The sequence below is a fragment of the Podarcis bocagei genome (genome assembly GCF_964188305.1).
Source record: "Podarcis bocagei genome assembly, chromosome: 8".
Lineage (NCBI taxonomy): Eukaryota > Metazoa > Chordata > Lepidosauria > Squamata > Lacertidae > Podarcis > Podarcis bocagei.
This window is the reverse complement of record NC_138133.1, coordinates 7,541,794-7,561,438: the sequence shown is the minus strand read 5'-3', so window position 1 is coordinate 7,561,438 and position 19,645 is coordinate 7,541,794. Positions and strand designations below refer to the sequence as shown.

The window sequence follows — 19,645 nt, the reverse complement described above, 5'->3', positions numbered from 1 at the left end:
AGACGCCTGCTTCTTCGAAGAAAAGCAATGACAAACCTAGACAGCATCTTAAAAAGCAGAGACATCACCTTGCCAACAAAGGTCCGTATAGTTAAAGCTATGGTTTTCCCAGTAGGGATGTATGGAAGTGAGAGCTGGACCATAAAGAAGGCTGATCGCTGAAGAATGGGTGCTTTTGAATTCTGGTGCTGGAGGAGACTCTTGAGAGTCCCATGGACTGCAAGAAGATCAAACCTCTCCATTCTGAAGGAAATCAGCCCTGAGTGCTCACTGGAAGGACAGATCCTGAAGCTGAGGCTCCAATACTTTGGCCACCTCATGAGACGAGAAGACTCCCTGGAAAAGACCCAAATGTTGGGAAAGATGGAGGGCACAAGGAGAAGGGGACGGCAGAGGACGAGATGGTGGGGCAGTGTTCTTGAAGCTACCAGCATGAGTCTGACCAAACTGCGGGAGGCAGTGGAAGACAGGAGTGCCTGGCGTGCTCTGGTCCATGGGGTCACAAAGAGTTGGACACGACTAAACGACTAAACATCAACAATGTTACAAGGAGTAGGAAGTAAGGGTGGGAAGAGAAACATCATGGAAGCAGGGTAGGAAGTCAACTTTTAAATTTGATTTGATGTTAATTTGTTAATAACTTTGAAAAGCAATAAAATTTAATTGGCTAAGCGTCACCTGCCAAACTGCTGCCAAATGGCCAGCTAGCACTTGTTGGAAGAGTCAGTTCTCTACCAGCCCATGATTAAAGCCTCTGTCTTGCCTTTCTTCTCTACCGTGATATGTTGGAGCAATGGTATTCACCAGAAAAGTTACCAAGGGCTATCCTGTGCATGAGAAATATTTCACTGAGATGTACAACAGATTTTTTAAAAATAGTTCTACTGCATTTTCTTTTAATATACCCTAATTTAAACAATTAGCTCACACAAAATTAATGAATAAAAAAGGAAAAAAAGAACTCTTAGGAACATAAAAACCACAACCTCAGGGGGAAGGAACTGCTTGAAAAAATAGTGGAAACTAATGTTTCCCTCAAAGTCAGAAGCTCCAGGAGGTGTTCCATTTGTTTTTATGGTCTATTAAAATAAAAATAAATTCCAGACCATCCAAGTGTCCCTATTTTCAAGGGACTTCCCTGATTTAGAGAAGCCGTTCTGGTTTCTTATTTGATCCCGGAATGTCCCACTTTTCCTTAGGATGTCCCTATTTTCATCGGAGCAATGTTGGAAAGGCACACAATTCTTTTTTCTCTTATACTCTCAACCCCCTCAAGAATATTCTTCTAACAGTTACAACCCCCCCCCCAAAAAAAAAGCCTAAATGCAAACCTTCCATTGCTGGAAGCCAGTCACCTGCTAGAATGCATGAAACAAAGTGAATCCATCTGAAGGAACAGAGAGAAAACAAACAAGGACCAACAAAGTGGAAGGAAACGAAGAAGACTTCTCTGAAACAAAAATTAACTTCGAAAGAGGGCAAATTCACAGAACAAGCAAGTGGGGACATCCCAGAGAAGGCAGTGCTCCAACATTTGTTCATCACCCATCCCACACAAGGGTGTCTTTGTGCATTTTGCAGGGTTTGAGTTTATGTACACAATACAGTGGTGCCCCGCAAGACGAATTCCTCGCAAGACGGAAAACTCGCTAGACGAAAGAGTTTTCCGTTTTGGAGGTGCTTCGCAAAACGAATCTCCTATGGGCTTGCTTCGCAACACGAAAATGTCTTGCGAGTTCCTGCGGGTTTTTTTCCTTCCCCCCCTTTTTCTAAGCTGCTAATCCGCTTATCAGCTGATCCGATCAGCAGATAAGCCGCTAAAAGCCGCTAATAGCGCTAATCCGCTAATCCGTCAATGGGCTTGCTTCGCAAGACGAAAAAACGGCTAGACGAAGAGACTCTCAGAACGGATTCTTTTCGTCTTGCGAGGCACTACTGTAGCTGGTTATCATATATTATAGAAACGTGTGGTGTAGAGTTATTAACAGGTAACTAATTATGCGTTGGAAAAAGCAGAGGCAGGGCCAGATTTAGGTTTGATGAGGCCCCAAGCTACTGAGGGTAAAGGGGCCCTTTTACAGTTGTTCCTCAGGTTATAGATGCTTCAGGTTACAGACTGCACTAACCCAGAAATAGTACCTTGGGTTAAGGACTTTGCTTCAGGATGAGAAAAGAAGTCGTGCGGTGGCGGTGCAGTAGCAGCGGCAGGCCCCATTAGCTAAAGTGGTACCTCAGGTTAAGAACAGATTCAGGTTAAGAACAAACCTCTAGAATGAATTAAGTTCTTAACCTGAGGTACCACTGTATATGTCCAGCTGCCCTTTGTCAACAACAAATTGTCCCTGTTTTTGTGTTGAATATATGCTATATGGTAATTTATGGACCTAATAGGTATCGCAAGCCATTTGCAGACGTTGCCATGCAACCAGTCCATGCAGAATGTAGGCATTCTATATATAGAAATGAGCAAACCAGTGATATTTTAGGGAGCAGGCTAGAAGGCGGGGCCCGTTATTTACATCATAGGAGCCATCACAACACAAAACACTGTTGCTGTATGTAGGTTTTATTTTATTTGTTTTTTATCTTATATTTTGGAAATGTACATCCAGGTTTTTTTCCTTTAGTTTTTTGGGGGGGCCCCAAGAGAGTGGGGCCCTAAGCTATAGCTTGTTTAGCTTATATGCAAATCCAGCACTGGGCATAGGAAATGGTGATTTGGGTGGAATTGCCACAGTTCAGCTGTGCACCAAAAAGCTGAGCACACAGAGATCTGTGCTAGAGTCTTGCAGAATCTTGCACTTCTTCCCCAGTTTTACTAAATCCAGAAGAATTACGTAAGTGTGACCCATGGATCAGTACATCTGGTGACATTATGGGACTAAAGTAACCATTTGGGGGCCAGTATTCAGAATTTGGCACAATGGTTCCCCACCACCACCCTGCCGCCACCAGAATAAGCATTCGGAATCATGTTAGGGCCAACGGCAGAAAACACAAAGGCAAAACCTCCTGTCTGAATAGGCCTCCAGAAATTGTTTTGATGCATGAGAAGCATATACATGCACAACTGAAAAGGATAAAAGGAATGCCTCCTCAATTATATTCCATATATTCTCTTTGAAATGCCTACGGCACGCATCTTAGAGTGCATTTTCAAACATATAACATATCAAAAGAGGTAAACATTTCTTTCTAGCCGTGGCACTTGTCGGCTTTTAGTTCAATGAAACTCAAAATAGTCTTGTGAGTGCACTGATTGGTCTTTCCAATATCAGTAAACTTTCCCGCCCCTTGTAGCAGAAAATTTTCAGGAAGAAGCTCAGCTTTGCATGCATACTTGCATTTATGCTCTCAAGACTGCCTTTGCACATACAGTGGTACCTCGGGTTATAGACGCTTCAGGTTACAGACTCCGCTAACCCAGAAATAGTACCTCAGGTTAAGAACTTTGCTTCAGGATGAGAACAGATATCATGTGGCGGCAGCAGGAGGCCTCATTAGCTAAAGTGGTGCTTCAGGTTAAGAACAGTTTCAGGTTAAGAACAGAACTCCAGAACGAATTAAGTTCTTAACCCAAGGTACCACTGTATTCTGAACAACCACATGCAAATTTGTCCAGAGCAAAGACTCCTCTGTTGGGCAAAGTGGGATGTAGCGCTTGCACGACTTTGAGGCCACAAAACCTCAAAAGCCGTAATCCAGTCTTTCACCTGACACCCACCGTCATTATGAATACAGTACAGTTTCTCCAGGGATGCGGGTGGCGCTGTGAGTTAAACCACAGAGCCTAGGACTTGCTGATCAGAAGGTTGGCGGTTCGAATCCCCATGACAGGGTGAGCTCCCGTTGTTCAGTCCCTGCTCCTGCCAACCTAGCAGTTCAAAAGCATGTCAAAGTGCAAGTAGATAAATAGTTACCACTCCGGCGGGAAAGTAAATGGCATTTCCATGCACTGCTCTAGTTCTCCAAAAGCGGCTTAGTCATGCTGGCCACATGACCCAGAAGCTGTCTGCAGACAAACGCCGGCTCCCTCGGCCTATAGAGCGAGATGAGCGCCGCAATCCCAGAGTCGGTCACGACTGGACCTAATGGTCAGGGGTCCCTTTACCTTTACTTACAGTTCCTCCACCTCAGGAGGAATCTCATGATACAGAGGCAAGGGAAAGCTGAGGACATACACTCTGGAGTTTAAGAAGGCTGATTTCAAAAAGCTTAAGGAGCTACATGGTCAGAAATATTCGAAGAGAAGGGAGTGCAAGATGGGTGGGAGTTTCTTAAAAGTGAAATATTGAAGGCACATATGCAGACAATTCCAGTAATCAAAGAAGCGTCAGAGCCAGCTAAAGAAACCAGTGAGGCTGTATGATGAGCTGAGATTTAAGAAGGGCATGTATAAGAAATGGAAGAAAGGAGAAATCCCAAAAGACGAGTATACATTAGCAGCCAAAATTGCAAACAGAAGGTCAGAATGAGCTCAGCCACGCAAGGGATGGCTTAATCCTCCAGACCTCCCCCCACCCCCAGTTGTTCATCTGACCAAACTTATTTTCTCCAATAGAACAGAGATTTTCCTGTTCTGATATTTTCTTTTATCCCTGGAGGAAGATGTGGAGCAGCAAATGCAAAGACTGAGCAGGAAAATGGAAGGGAGGGAAAGGGTTAAGCAGCCCCTTTCCTTGGTCGCTGCTACTTTTCAGGTCTTCCTACCAGCATCCAAGGCTTATCTTATGCAAAAGCTTTCTAGAATGATGCACAAGGAGGAGGAAGTGAATTTTTTTTTTTTTTTTTTTGCCTCTTATAATGTTAAAATGTGGGGTTATCCAAATGAAATTGGTTGGCAAATTAAAAAAAGGATTTCTTCACAGAGCACTTAGTTAACCTGTGGAATTTGCTACCAGAAGAAATAGTGGTGGCCGCTGTTAGATGCCTTTAAAGGGGCATGACAGAAATTGAAGGAAGAGGAGGAGATGTCTATCAAGGGCTATTAGACATGACAGGTAAATAAGGCCTCGGTGCTCCAAGCCAATGTGCCACTAAATGTCAGTTGCTAGGAGACAAACAGCAGTGGAGGGTTGCTGCCTTCATGCTCTGCTCATAAACCCTCCAAAAACCATCTGGTTGGCTATTGTTGCTAACAGGATGCTGGGCTGGATCTCCAGCAGAGATTTTCTGACTGTCTTCTTTGTTTAAGGAATGTCGGGGAGAGAAAGATGCATGCATAACATTTGGCCTTTGTATTGGGGAAAGAAAAAGTTCCAGTCCTTCGGCTGCAGCCCTTGCTGTGGTTTCCACTGTGGCAACGGTGATGTCAAGGCAGGTTCAATCCGCTGTGGGTTGTTTGAGTCCTCATGGAATCCAAGTTCTGGCAGCTGCTAAAGATAATTATCCAGGTATCCCTCAGAGAAAAAGTTTCCAGTTGACATATGCAATCAATTCATGCCTTGGGGACACGAAAATATTACACCATCCTCATTACAGATACGGCTGAGTCATTCCGTTACTTCTGCATCTAAACACCGTGATCTGCTTATTCTAAGAGGCACACAAGCGCAGAGAGGTTTAAACACGTACACAAGCATTGCTCCAAAGGGGGGGAAAACACACACAGCTTGAATGGTATTAGTTGCTACATCGCTTGCTCGAAAGGCTCACTGCCTGGGTCAAGCAATGCTCACCGACTGCTCAGACAGAAACCACACCAACTTGCATGCTAATGGGTCCCAGTGACAAGGACTCATCGAATGTCACAGCTCTGCCTACAGCATGCTGTTCATTTTTTCTTATCTGAGTGACCTCTCCTTTGAAATGACGGATGAAATGCCTGCGAATTAGCATCTCTGTTGCTGGGCATTTGCCACCAAGGTGGCACTCGCAGGAGTGCCTGTCTGGAAATTCAAGTGGAACACAGTGGAACACATCCAGGAGGAATGCACAGCGATGCTATGAAGGTTATTTGCAGGCTTCTGTATTTGCTAAGTCAAGTCAGACCTCACTTCTATTAGCCATGGGTCATGAGGGACTCCCAGCTGTTCCCACTGGGAACAGAATTCAGATTCCTGAGAGCCTCAGCTTTTTCTTTCTTTTAAAATCAAGTACAGTGGTACCTCAGGTTACAGACGCTTCAGGTTACAGACTCCGCTAACCCAGAAATAGTACCTCAGGTTAAGAACTTTGCTTCAGGATGAGAACAGAAATTGTGCTCCAGTGGCATGGCAGCAGCAGGAGGCCCCATTAGCTAAAGTGGTGCTTCAGGTTAAGAACAGTTTCAGGTTAAGAACAGACCTCCAGAACGAATTAAGTTCTTAATCTGAGTTACCACTGTATCTATCCCAGGCCTAGGCAACCTCAGCCCTCCAGATGTTTTGGGACTACAATTCCCATCATCCCTGACCACTGGTCCTGTTAGCTAGGGATCATGGGAGTTGTAGTCCCAAAACATCTGGAGGGCCGAGGTTGCCTATGCCTGATCTATCCATTCTAGCAGCAAATATACACTTGAAAATGTGTGGGCAATATCAGTTGAATTTGAGCATTATGTATTTAAAAAATAGATCACAAAATGTAGTTAATTTTGTAGCTGTGCTACAAAATATTTGCCATAGAATATAAACAGCTTTATTTGGTCATAGTACAAAACAGGAGGAGATAATGAAGAAAGCCTTATTTCTGGCTTGAGCATCCACCTTGGTACCCTTCAGAAACAATCTGACAGCCATTCCACTCACCATATTGCAGCTATTTAATCTTGCTTAACGTTTTCATTGCTGTCTCGCATAAAAAGGAAAGCTACTCTCTATGCGCCGCGAAAGAGAGATGCAGAATTTTCTTCCAGTGCCTCAGTGCCATGAATTATCTGTTTCACACAATGCCATTTCCCATTATGCTAAAGCAGACTCTCAAACAGTTTTACTGTGAAAAAACAATTAAGAAAAGAAAACACATAGCCCACCATTATGACAATCATATTTGCCTCGGGCTAATAGGTAAACCAATAAAATTTGGTTGGGTTTTTAAATATTTATAGCCATTCGCATAAACGCAGCTGGATCCCATGGGGCCATAGCCTAGTGACAGAAAACAACTTTGGTCTGCAGCAGGCTCAAGATTCAATCTCCAGCATTGCCAATTTTTTAAAAGTAAGGCTCAAGAGAAGGTTTCTCTCCCTTTCCTTTAGGACGTGAAAGTTCAAATGGTAGTGCTCATGTTTATGCATATACAAAAAGCTAGGTGTTAATCTAGGTGCAAGACCAGCTAGTGTGTTGCAGAGTTGGCATATTTTAAACCATTCTGGAGTGAACCAAGCTTTTTATCATTTCTTTTTCCACAGCTTAAGTATCAATTTCCAATGAGTGCGGAATGGCAATATATTCGGTTACAAACATCTGCCGGCGTCTATTTACAGCCCATTTGCTTTGGGTGATTCTCTTCTGTTGGAGAGATTATTGGATCCTTACAGAAAACAAAACGAGTAACTACAGTCTGTAAATGTCCAATGGACATTGGTAAGGAACTTAGAGAAATGTGGAGTTAGAAGGTGTTATACAGCCCAAACAATGGCAAATTGCTTCAGAATATTCCCATGGACCTGAAATTGAGATTGATTGGGTGATGCTGTGGGTTAAACCACAGAGCCTAGGACTTGCAAATCAGAAGGTTGGCAGTTCGAATCCCCGCGACGGGGTGAGCTCCCGTTGCTCAGTCCCTGCTCCTGCCAACCTAGCAGTTCAAAAGCACGTCAAAGTGCAAGTAGATAAATAGGTACCGCTCCGGTGGGAAGGTAAATGGTGTTTCTGTGCACTGCTCTGGTTCGCCAGAAGCGGCTTAGTCATGCTGGCCACATGACCCGGAAGCTGTACGCCGGCTCCCTTGGCCAATAAAGCGAGATGAGCACCGCAACCCCAGAGTCGGTCACGACTGGACCTAATGGTCAGGGGTCCCTTTACCTTTATGCTTTATGGCTTCAAGCACGAAGCCGGTTGGCGGACCAATTCTCTGTTACAAAGATGCCTGCAAACATGACTTGGAGGCTGGGAATCCCTTGCAGATGACTGAATCCAAGCACCTTCACCTGCCCCAGCTGCAACAAAACATGTCTCTCCTGTACAGCCACAGTAGGCTCTGCAACTCTCCAATGGTTTGTCTTCCGAGATAGACAGATAACCTATGGTGGCCAAGAGATTTATACTTTTGAGCCTGTGAGGATCATCTATTGCAGAACGGCCTGAGGGCCTCACAGCCCTGGCTGCATCCCAAAATAGGATTGTAGCCTTATTGGAGTTCACCAACTGGGTCTGCGTTGCTCTGGGACAGGAGGAAGGAAGTCAAATGACACCGAGGTTGATTCCAAGAAAGAGTTTATTCTGCTCTCCAGATAGCAGAAGGCACTTGCGTGGTGAGTCCACAGCAAGTCCAAAGAAATGAGAAGTTTCATGCGGTATATATATCCTCCAGAGACCCTCTCCCTCCTTCCCCAGGAATCCAACCACGTCAGCCTATGTACGCAGGTTGACATCACATATGTTCTTGCTTTGGTATTCTTAACCATAAAAGGGTATTCCTTCCTGTACTTCTGACCATAAAAGGATCTTCCTCTTCCTACTCTTATCTTGGAGGAAGAGGTCATCATCTCCGAGAACGCACTCTGGCGCTGTTCCCAGACCGGGTCTGTGGTCTTTGTGGTCAGGACATAAGATAAGGCACAGACGTGTCTTCTCTGTTCTACTGGTACAGTCAGGGTCATCCTTGACGTCACAAACTGATAAAGGAGAGAGCTGTGTTCTTGTTATGCATTTGCTCAAGTTTATGCATTTTAGCTAAGGAAAAATAGGGATTTTGGTGCAGTTTAAAACTGCTTGCACAGTCAGTTTTGGGTTTTGGGAAACCCATTCCTTCAGGATGGTTTCATGTGGATCCCTATTTGGATATCTAGAGGGCTTATATTAACTTACCTGTTTAATTCAAGATGTGTGCACTGATGTTAACTGTATCAGTAATATGAACGGACAGTGGTCTATTAGTAGTAATTCTACATGTGTACCATCTTGGAAGGAAGGTGATTCTTAGTAGGAGAATGCTTTACAGTAGGGGTAGCAAAAAGGGGGTGCAGGTACCCATACTCTCTTGCACATTTGTGCATGCACGCACGCACACGCACACGTGCAACACACAGTCCCCCTTCTCAGCTGATCTGCACAAATTAACTGAGGAGTGGGGATTATTTCCCTCTTTCTACTCATCAGATTATCAATTTGATGAGCTAGGAGGGGGAAATTGGTGCCCTCTCTCCACTGCACCACTGTGTCTACTTTTTAGAAAACCCTTTTGCTCCTGTTTCCCAAATCTTAGGGGGCAACAAAATTGGCTTGGAGCTGTCTCAGGCTCCTGAACGGGGGATTAGCCCCAGTTTGCGTTATATTGTGATATCCAGCAATCAGAAGAGCTATGGCACACCAAAAGAGTCGATTTAAGGATATTTGCAAATGTAATCCATGAGGTTTTGACACAGATTTCACTGAGCAGGGAAGTCTTGGTTACTGGGACATCACAAACCCTGGGGCAGCACACAAACCCATGACTGTTTGTTTCTACAGCTCTGGGACAAGTTTGAAGACAAGAACGTAAGTGCCTCTCATGATTTATCCACAGGAATTATAGAGGTGACTTTCTTACGGCAAGCCTTTAAGTCCAGCGTCTTTGTTCACCAGAGGAAATGAAGCTGAAACCAATAAAACCTTCCAGAAGGGACAGTGCAGATTCATCATTCCACAAAGATGGATAAATGCCAACACATTTCTCACTGCTGTGAAACCAGTTCCAGATATTAGATCTATGGGAAAAAGCACTTTATATAAAAAATGAAATTGTTCACATTTCTCATTTCCCTCATATTCTACATATTGTTCTTATATTTTATCTTCTCTTCCCACCTCCAGTTCTTCTTAAGTTCTGTTCCTGATGAATTCAAAACTGTTCCTGCACGTAACGAAAGAGATGGAAAGCAGCCTTTGTGGGGTTGGTAGATTGACAAGCTGATGTCCCTCCCCCAGCCACTAAACAGATGTCAAAGGAAGGGCTGGGCGTACCTTTTCCAGATGGTTTCTTAAGAGCCATCTTGCTACTGTCTTAATGTATCCCAATTAAAATCAGCCGCAAAATGAACCACTTAAATGCAAAATAGATTTCACACTACTCCAAACATGTTAAAATACTTAAAAGAAAGGATCTTATTCACTGCCGAACGGTACAAGTGGCCTAATTCAGAACTACTATTCTATTCAGAACTACACTACTATTCATTTTCGAACCACTACTGTTCATTTTACAATCACAAGCCTCACAAGTTATTAGGCTTGTTATTGCCATTTTTAAAAGGGGAACAGAATCATTGGATTATCAAAAGATCACACCATGGTAGTAATCTGGGTCAGAATGAAGAAGAAGGGGAAGGGGAAGAGGAGGAGGAAGAGGAAGAGGAGGAGGAGGAAGAAGAAGAAGAATTTGTACCTCACCCATCTGACTGGGTTGCCCCAGCCACTCTTCCAGCATATATAAAAGCATAGCAAAACAATAAATCTTAAAAAACCTCCCTATATAGGGCTGCCTTCAGGTGTTTCCTAAATGTTATATAATTACTCATCTCCTTGACATCCAAAATCTAAGTCATATGGTCATACACTACTTCTCTACTCTCTGGGTGACCATTAGCTGATGTGTCTCTATCTTGTCTACCTTAGATGGCCAGTGTGAGGATGAAGGGGAATAACTCCCCATAAATGTCTCAGTGAGCCCCGTGGAGAAAAGGCGGGACACAAATGGGATGGATTTGTTATCTCAAGAGAGAGGAAGAAGACACACTGTTGGTCCTTCTTGAACCTTCAGGAGCTTCAGATACCTGTTTGTCCTAGCGCTGTCAGACAAGGGATGTTGAGAGAAAGGAATTAACTCTTTATAGGGAAAAGTACACTTACAAGTCAGGGAAAGGCTTCAGTCTATCAGTCCTACGTCTCTCAGCTACCCCTAGATGCGCATCTGATGAGACAGTTGCAGCAACAGAGAGGCCATCTTCCCAACCTCACCTTCTGTGTGCTTCTGCTTCTCCCTCTTCAAGATCCCATCTTCCATGTCAGTCTCCACCCCTGCTTCTCCTGGTGCCCTCTTCTCAATATCCAGCCACCGCTCTTCAGTGTCCAGCCAGCCCCTGACACTGTGGTAGATTTGACTGCTGCTTTAAGACAAACCCACAGAGGGCCTCCAGCCTGGCAAGTTTATTCACTATTTCTGGGAAACAGAACCCACAAACTGAAGAACAACAGCTGAAAAGGGAGTTTCTAGTGATGTAACATCTCAGAAATGCTTATGCAACAAATTGTTGCTGTTAAGGGCTACTGGAGCGTTCTTTGTCCCCAATCCTCTAAGGAAAAGAGTCAAAGGTTAAAAAAGTCCACTTAAGAGATTTAGATAGGTGCACGAGGTTCTCATGTGAAAAACTTATTAAAAGAGGGCTGTGGAAGAGCAGGCCAATACTTTCATATGTGCAGGAGACCTTCCTGTTGAGTCTGGTCATTGTTTGCTAAACATTACTCTTGTGTCCACCCTGCTCTGTTCAGCTGAATTAGCGTGGAAAATAAAAGAGGTGCAGCTGTTTGGATAATATAGCTATCCAGACTGAAATGTGGGTGTGAGAACTCAGAGGAATCTGTAATACTTCTTGGCTATTTGCATTAGCAGGAAGGGAAAGGGTAACAGCAGTCACCAGAAGGCACCAAACTTCAAAAAGCAGCTGCTTTCAAAAATAATAATAATTAACAAGATTTTTAATCCAATTACATGACCAGGTCTGGGAATTACCAGGGTTTTTACACTGCTGCTATTGTGTGAAATATTAGTTGAGCTGTCTGACAGAGGATTTAATTATCATAGTTAGCCGTATGGGCTTTTTCATCCAAATCTGAAAAGTAGCCAACAGATTAGAATACCAGATGTACTGCAGGAAGCCTTTCTGGATATTTGTATCTTGTGTGGGACAATGGTGTGTGTACCTTTATGCCAACAGTTGCTTTAATCAGCTTGTATATGAATTAGAGGACAGTTAAATTTGGATAGTAGTCCAGCTGCAAAGTGTTTTTTTTAAAGTTAAGATTGTTTAAAAACAGCCAATCTTGTCAGTGTTGTCCTTCAGTCACATGCCTCAAGGATAATTTTATCTTGGTTTTAATTATTATAGGCAGAAGATTATTTCATTTTATTCCTAGACTGCCCTTCAGGCAGTGATAGCAAAACTTGGCACTCCAGCAGTTTGGGGACTACAATTCCCATCATTCCTGACCACTGGTCCTCTTAACTAGGGATGATGGAAGGCTTCAGCGATATAGATCTTAGGGCAGTATATTAATTTATTCATTTGCCTCATTACAGACAGCAGTCTGTTAAAAAAAGATTAACACACAAAAAGGCATAACATACTGTCAGGGGTTTAGGTGCAGAGGCACGGGCAAGGGAGGAAACAGAGAGCGAAGGGGAGGAGACAGAGGAAAGGATGAGTGATGACGACGACCCGAGATCTCCCAGTCTTTCCAGTGAATCAGAGGATTCACAGAAAGGAGCACCAGTGGCCAGGGCAAGGGGGGAGTCTAGGGAGGCACCCCAGGAAGATAGAGCCAGAGGAGACTCAGGGGGGAGCAGCTGGAAATCGGGACCAGCGTCACCGCCAGGAAGCAGGGAAGAGGAAAAGAGCCAGGAGGGAAGCGCTGGCAGCTCACCACAGGAGGGAGGGCAGGAGTCAGGAGTGGCCACACCTCCATCGGGGAGCGAAGAAACGGTTAAGAGGAAAGTGGAAGGTTGGGCGCGCGCGCCAAGTTCAAATGCAGAGGAAGGCGGCGCAGTGAGCAGCCCCAAAAGGGAACCGGGTCCTAAAGCCCGGCGCAAGGAGGCAGAAGGGTCTGGGTCAGCGTCAGAAGAATCCCGGAAGGAAGAAGCCCCGGGGGGTAGAGGGACCCAGAGGAGGACAGTCAGGAGGAAAAGGTGGAGCAAGGCTAGGATATTAAGTTGGTGCGCACGGGGCGGAGACTCAGACGGAGCCTCGCCGATCTAGCTAGTAGACGTAGAGTTGCAGACAGCAGCGTGAGAATGGAAACTGTAATTCAATAAAGACTTTTACTTAATGACCGCTGGCTAGCGTGATCCTCTGTGAGCTAGGATCTGGAAGCAGCTCTGACAGTAGGCTCCGTCTCCGCATTGTGGGCATCTGCAGCCTCGAGGAGGGGAGAGAAACAGGCGCCCACTAGCGAGCTCACGAACGGCAGGAGACATGACGGCTGAGCAGCAGATAGAGGACCTCAGAAAAGCAGTGGCACAACTGAACGCCGAGGTTCTCGCATCCAGGAAGAGAGAGGACGAGGCAGCTGCCGCCTGCAGGGATCTCCAGGTCAGGTTAGACGTACTGGCAAAGCAACCACCCCGGCAGGAGGGAATTGGGTTGGCGAGACGGACAGGCGGGCTGCTCTCTCACTTCGATGGGAACCTGCAACAGTATCCCAACTTTAGAGCCGACGTACTGTGCGCACTGCAACTGTTGCATAAAGATTTTAGAGATGAACAGGAGAGAGTGGGGTTCATCATGTCCCATCTGCATGGGGAGGCGAAAGCATGGTTGCGCAATTTATGGAGAGATAACGATCCGGCGCTCCAGAATGCGGATGCCTTTATTAAAGCGATGGATGGGTGTTTCTTATCAAGTATTGACATTGATCTTGCACGGAAGGAGGTGCATGGGCTGAGACAAGGGAGGGCCAGCGTCAGACAGTATCATGCACGCTTTTTCGCCTTGGTCAGCGCCCTGGAATGGGACAGAGATTCGGCTCCTGTAAGAGACCTCTTTTGGGAGGGACTGCACAACTCGATTAAAGATGAGATAGCGAGGGGGGAGAGACCCCGAACCACCCAGGAGGTCGTTCAGAGGGCACTGGCTGTGGGGGTGAGGCTGGAAGGACGTCCGTGGAGCAAGGACGAAGGACGTGGAGGGCGCGAACCAGCCGGGGGCCCCTCCTTCTTTCCCAGAGAAGCAGCGCGAGCGCAATCCACGCCTCCGCCAGGAGGAGGAGCCGAACCTATGGAGGTTGGAGGTGCAAGGGCTCAGTCAGCAACCAGAGCCCTAGCACCGGCAGCAGTGAAGGCGAAGCCTCCTAGAGGGACCAGGAAGTGTTACGTCTGTGAGCAGCCAGGGCATATGGCGAAAGAGTGTCCCCAGAGGCCCCACAAGCTTACTGCAGCCTCAGCAATGGTGACTGCAGCAACGCAGCAGAGAGGACCACAGCAGGGAAACGACGATGTCTGGCTGGAGGAAGAGGCACTGGGGCCCAGCCAGACGTGTTAGTGACGCAGTCCCCAGAAATTTTACAGCCAGTGAACCCCCTCCCGCCCAAACCAGTAGTGAGGCTCACAGCATCTCTCCAGCTGCCCAATGGAATCACCATGGACGTGCCAATCACCATCGACTCCGGCAGCAACGCGGACTTTATAGGGCAGGAATTTGTCGACAGGCACGCTGTGCAGTTGCTGCCGGCCACACTGCCCCTGCAGGTTGTCACGGTGGATGGCAGGGAGCTGCTAGGGGGGCAAGTGGTGAAGCAGACGCCACCAATGGTGATGCGACTTGGGAATCACAGGGAAGTCATCAGCTTCAACGTCACTCAACTGTCTGACACGCCCATTGTATTGGGTATGAGTTGGCTGGACAAGCACAGCCCAACGATGGCTTGGTTCCAGAGGCAGCTGGTCTTCGGCTCTTCCTTTTGTGCTGAACACTGCATCGTACCCAGGCAGGAAGGAGAGGAAGAGGAGTCACAGCTGCTGCTAGGCACGCTGCAAGCGATTCCCCACAAGTACGCAGAATTTCTGGAAGTTTTCTGCGAGAAGGAGGCGGACAGGCTACCCCCTCACAGACCATATGACTGCAAAATTGACCTGCTGCCGGGGGCGGCGCTGCCTAAAGGGAAGCTGTATTCCATGTCTGAGGACGAACTGCAGGAACTCAAAGATTTCATCGATCATAATTTGGAGCGCGGTTTCATCCGGGAGTCTAAGGCAGTGGGGGGCAGTCCTGTATTCTTTGTTAAGAAGCGAGACACGCCCCAAAAAAGACTCGTAGTGGATTACAGGATTTTGAACAGTGTGACCAAGCCGTCGGACTTCCCCATGCCCCGCATCGACGACCTCCTGGCGAAGGTACGGAAGGGAAAGGTGTTCACCAAGTTGGACCTGCGGGGGGCGTACAACCTCATTCGCATGCGGGAAGGTGATGAGTGGAAGACAGCCATGTTCACGCCACTGGGTACCTACGAATACAGAGTTATGCCTTTTGGACTGCAAAATGGCGCTCACGTTTTTCAAGCATTTATGCATCACGTGTTGGCGGGACTTCTCTACAAGACGTGCGTCTGTTTCTTGGATGACATCCTGATCTTTTCGGAGTCGCAGCAAGAACATGACAAGCACGTCAAGGAAGTGCTGGGCAGGCTAAAGCAACACAGGCTCTACGCCAAGCTGGAGAAGTGCCAATTTGACGTGCCGGAGGTGGATTTTCTGGGCTACAAGCTGTCTGCCAAGGGGCTCGCCATGGACAGCGCCAAGGTTCGAGCGGTGTTGGATTGGAAGAGCCCACGCAACCGGAAGGAGGTACAACGGTTTGTCGGCTTTGCGAACTTCTATCGCAAGTTTATCAAAGGCTTCGCGATGCAGACGGCGGCCATCACTGACACCCTTAGCTCCAAGAAGAAGAAGTTCATCTGGACAGAGCAGGCGGAGCAGTCCTTTCAGGCCCTCAAGCGTCTCTTCGCGTCGGAAGAGCAGCTGCTTCATGTCAACCCCAGCATGCCGATGAGGGTGGAGACAGACGCTTCGGACAGAGCAGTGGGGGCGGTCCTGCTGCAGAAGGACCCGCAGGGCGTGTGGCGGCCGGGAGCGTTTTACTCCAGGAAGCTCAGCAAGTCCAAGCAGAACTACACCATATGGGACAGGGAGTTGCTGGCCATTCATGCAGCGTTCAAGGCGTGGAGGCACTTTCTGATCGGCGCCAAGCACACGGTGCAGGTTTGCACGGACCACAAGAATCTGGAACACTGGCGCACGGCACAGTTCCTGAACCAGAGGCAGATACGTTGGGCTGAGTTCTTTGCGGACTTCGACTTCCGAATAGAGTATGTCCCGGGGGACACCAACATCATGGCAGACGCTCTCTCCCGCAAGCCACAGTATCTGGAGGACGCAACACCAGCGGCCGCCATGCACATCTTTGCACTGACAGTGTGGGCGTGCGCCGCGGCGACCGTGGACCTGGAGGCGGTGCGGCGAGCGTTGCAGGGGGACTCCTTCGCACGAACGAAGATGGCAGAGGTGCGAGGGGGCAAGGCAGCGGCCGACGGTTTCCAGCTACGAGATGGCTTGCTCATCCGTAAAGGGGCCATCTACGTGCCGGGTGACGAACTTCGAGCCAAGGTGCTACAGCAGCTGCACGACGCACCCACGGCCGGGCACTTTGGCAAGGAGAAGACGGTGGAATTAGTAGCCAGGGATTTCTGGTGGCCTGGAATGAGAGGGGAGGTCGCAGACTACGTAGCGAGGTGTGACACCTGCCAGAGGGCAAAGCCGGTGCACAAACCGCCGGCTGGACTGTTGGAGCCGCTGCAAACTCCGGTCGAACCTTGGGAAAGGGTGGCTCTGGACTTTGTCACGGATCTGCCCAGCTCAAGGGGCAAGACGGCAGTGTTGGTGGTGGTGGACCTGTTCTCCAAGATGGCGCATTTCATTCCGTGTGCTAAGGTGGCCACGGCGGAGCAAACCGCCAAACTGTTCATAGACCACGTGTTCAAGGTTCACGGTCTGCCACGGTCTATTCTGTCCGACCGCGGACGGCAGTTCATCTCGAACTTCTGGCAGAAACTGATGGGCTTCCTAAACGTCAAGATCAATCTGGCGTCGGCGAGACACCCGCAGACCAACGGGCAAGCGGAGCGAGCCAATGCCATCATGCAGCAGTACCTGAGATGTTATGCGAATCAACAGCCTGCGACGTGGGTGGATTACCTGCCGCTTGCAGAGTTTGCCTACAACAACACGAAGCACGTATCCACGGGCGTCACGCCGTTCTTCACCAACAACGGGCGGCACCCTAGAACCTTTCCGGGACTGGAATGCAGGGGAGAAGGGGAGCCGCAGTCAGCAGATGCGTTCGCGTCGGAGCTGCAGGAAGTCCACGATCAGCTGCGGCGCCACCTGGAGCTGGCTAAACACGCATACAAGGTACAAGCGGACAAACACAGAAGGGTTGGCGAAGAGCTCCACGTGGGAGACTGGGTCTGGTTAGCAGCCCACGCAGTGCCGGCCAGGTCGTTGGCCAAGAAGAAACTAGGGCATAAACAACTGGGGCCCTACCAAGTCGAAGAGCAGGTCAACCCGGTGGCTTTCAGGCTGGCGCTTCCGGAGGGTTCCAGAATGCATCCGGTGTTCCACAGATCGGTGCTCACTCCCTACAAGGCACCGCACAGGTTCCAGGAACCCGGAACGGCGCCGAGTCCGCTCAGAGAAGGAACGGGGCACGCGGGAGTGGCACAGGAGGAGCGCATCAACGAAGTCACGGAGATTTTGGACTCCAGATGGGGGGAAGAGGGAGTAGAATACTTTCTCGCCAGGGAGGGCACCCCGGCCAGTGCGAACAGCTGGGTGCCGGGCTACGCTTTAGACGAACCTCTGCTCAAAGACGAGTTTCATGCCCTCTTCCCACATAGACCTATGCCAGCAGACTTTTTCGACGACTGGCTTTTCACGCCCACGCTTTCGGACAGCACGTTCAGGGGGTTCGACTCGGACGAGGAACCAACACGAGACGTCCGTTCCCCGGAGGGGTCACCCTCGGGATCTGTCTCAGAACCCTCGTATTGGTGGGACGATAGGCCGGAGGAGCAGTTCCGCAGGAAGTGGCTGGACTGTTCCGGCCGAGCAACGCCGCCTGGAGGAAGTGCGGGAGAGACGGACATGGACATTTTCGGGGACGACCCTGGTTTCGAGCACGGCGGCACAGAGATGGAAGAGGAGGTGACTGTCGTCAACGAGAGCAGAGAGGAAGACCTGGAAGAGTTCCGCTGGAGGCCTGCCACGGGAAGCGACCGATATCCGACGTTCGTCCCTTTGCAACAGCAGCCCCCAGCTCCAGCACCGGAAGGAGGGGAGGGGGGACTGGGGGGCTTCGAGGGGGGGATGGATGTCAGGGGTTTAGGTGCAGAGGCACGGGCAAGGGAGGAAACAGAGAGCGAAGGGGAGGAGACAGAGGAAAGGATGAGTGATGACGACGACCCGAGATCTCCCAGTCTTTCCAGTGAATCAGAGGATTCACAGAAAGGAGCACCAGTGGCCAGGGCAAGGGGGGAGTCTAGGGAGGCACCCCAGGAAGATAGAGCCAGAGGAGACTCAGGGGGGAGCAGCTGGAAATCGGGACCAGCGTCACCGCCAGGAAGCAGGGAAGAGGAAAAGAGCCAGGAGGGAAGCGCTGGCAGCTCACCACAGGAGGGAGGGCAGGAGTCAGGAGTGGCCACACCTCCATCGGGGAGCGAAGAAACGGTTAAGAGGAAAGTGGAAGGTTGGGCGCGCGCGCCAAGTTCAAATGCAGAGGAAGGCGGCGCAGTGAGCAGCCCCGAAAGGGAACCGGGTCCTAAAGCCCGGCGCAAGGAGGCAGAAGGGTCTGGGTCAGCGTCAGAAGAATCCCGGAAGGAAGAAGCCCCGGGGGGTAGAGGGACCCAGAGGAGGACAGTCAGGAGGAAAAGGTGGAGCAAGGCTAGGATATTAAGTTGGTGCGCACGGGGCGGAGACTCAGACGGAGCCTCGCCGATCTAGCTAGTAGACGTAGAGTTGCAGACAGCAGCGTGAGAATGGAAACTGTAATTCAATAAAGACTTTTACTTAATGACCGCTGGCTAGCGTGATCCTCTGTGAGCTAGGATCTGGAAGCAGCTCTGACACATACAAAAAACACATCCCAATAAAACCATTCAATGAATAAACGCACCAGAAAAAAACAACAAAATGGTCAGCAGCAAGAACATTTAATCCAATAGGCTATCAACCAGAATTCATCAGTTCTGAATTAATCAAATCCCTGGGAGAAGAGAGAAATTTTAAAGTGTATAAATAATCATATCAAATCCCGATGCAACAATTTAGAAATCGGATTAAAATATATTACACCGCAGAATGAGAACATCTTGGAATCTGGTAAGGCCCAAAGCTTAGGAGACCATCTGTTCTGCATGCAGGATTGAGCCCGGCCTGAAATCCTGGACAGGCTCTTCCATTCAGTGTGGACAGTGCTAAGATAGATGGACCCAACTCAGTCTGAGATAGCTTCCTCCTATGGGAGTCATTCAGCCTTGTTGTCCTGTTCACCCCCAAAGACCGGGGTGGGGACACGGAGCACACCTTCCATTGCCATTGAAATGTAAGTACAATGGTACCTCTGGATGTGAACAGGATCTGTTCCGGAGCCCCGTTCGCGTCCTGAGTAGAATGCAATCCGCGATCGCGCGTGCGCAGGTCGTGATTTGCCACTTCTACACATGCACGTGACGTCATTTTGAGTGTCTGTGCATGCGTGACT

General features: G+C 48.5%; 1 protein-coding gene across 8 annotated transcripts in view; it reads right to left on the bottom strand.

Annotated features, from left to right (window-relative positions):
• Positions 1 to 19,645, bottom strand: part of ENOX1 (ecto-NOX disulfide-thiol exchanger 1) — a 294,079-nt gene that overhangs the window by 188,914 nt on the left and 85,520 nt on the right. For 2 of the 8 annotated variants that reach the window (XM_081206406.1, XM_081206408.1), the window contains exon 1: positions 10,971 to 11,217. The exons of the other annotated variants lie outside the window; for them this stretch is intronic. The gene's annotated coding sequence lies outside the window, so the exon portion shown is untranslated. Of the gene's footprint in view, positions 1 to 10,970; positions 11,218 to 19,645 lie in introns of those variants that run through there. 8 annotated transcript variants of the gene reach the window in all.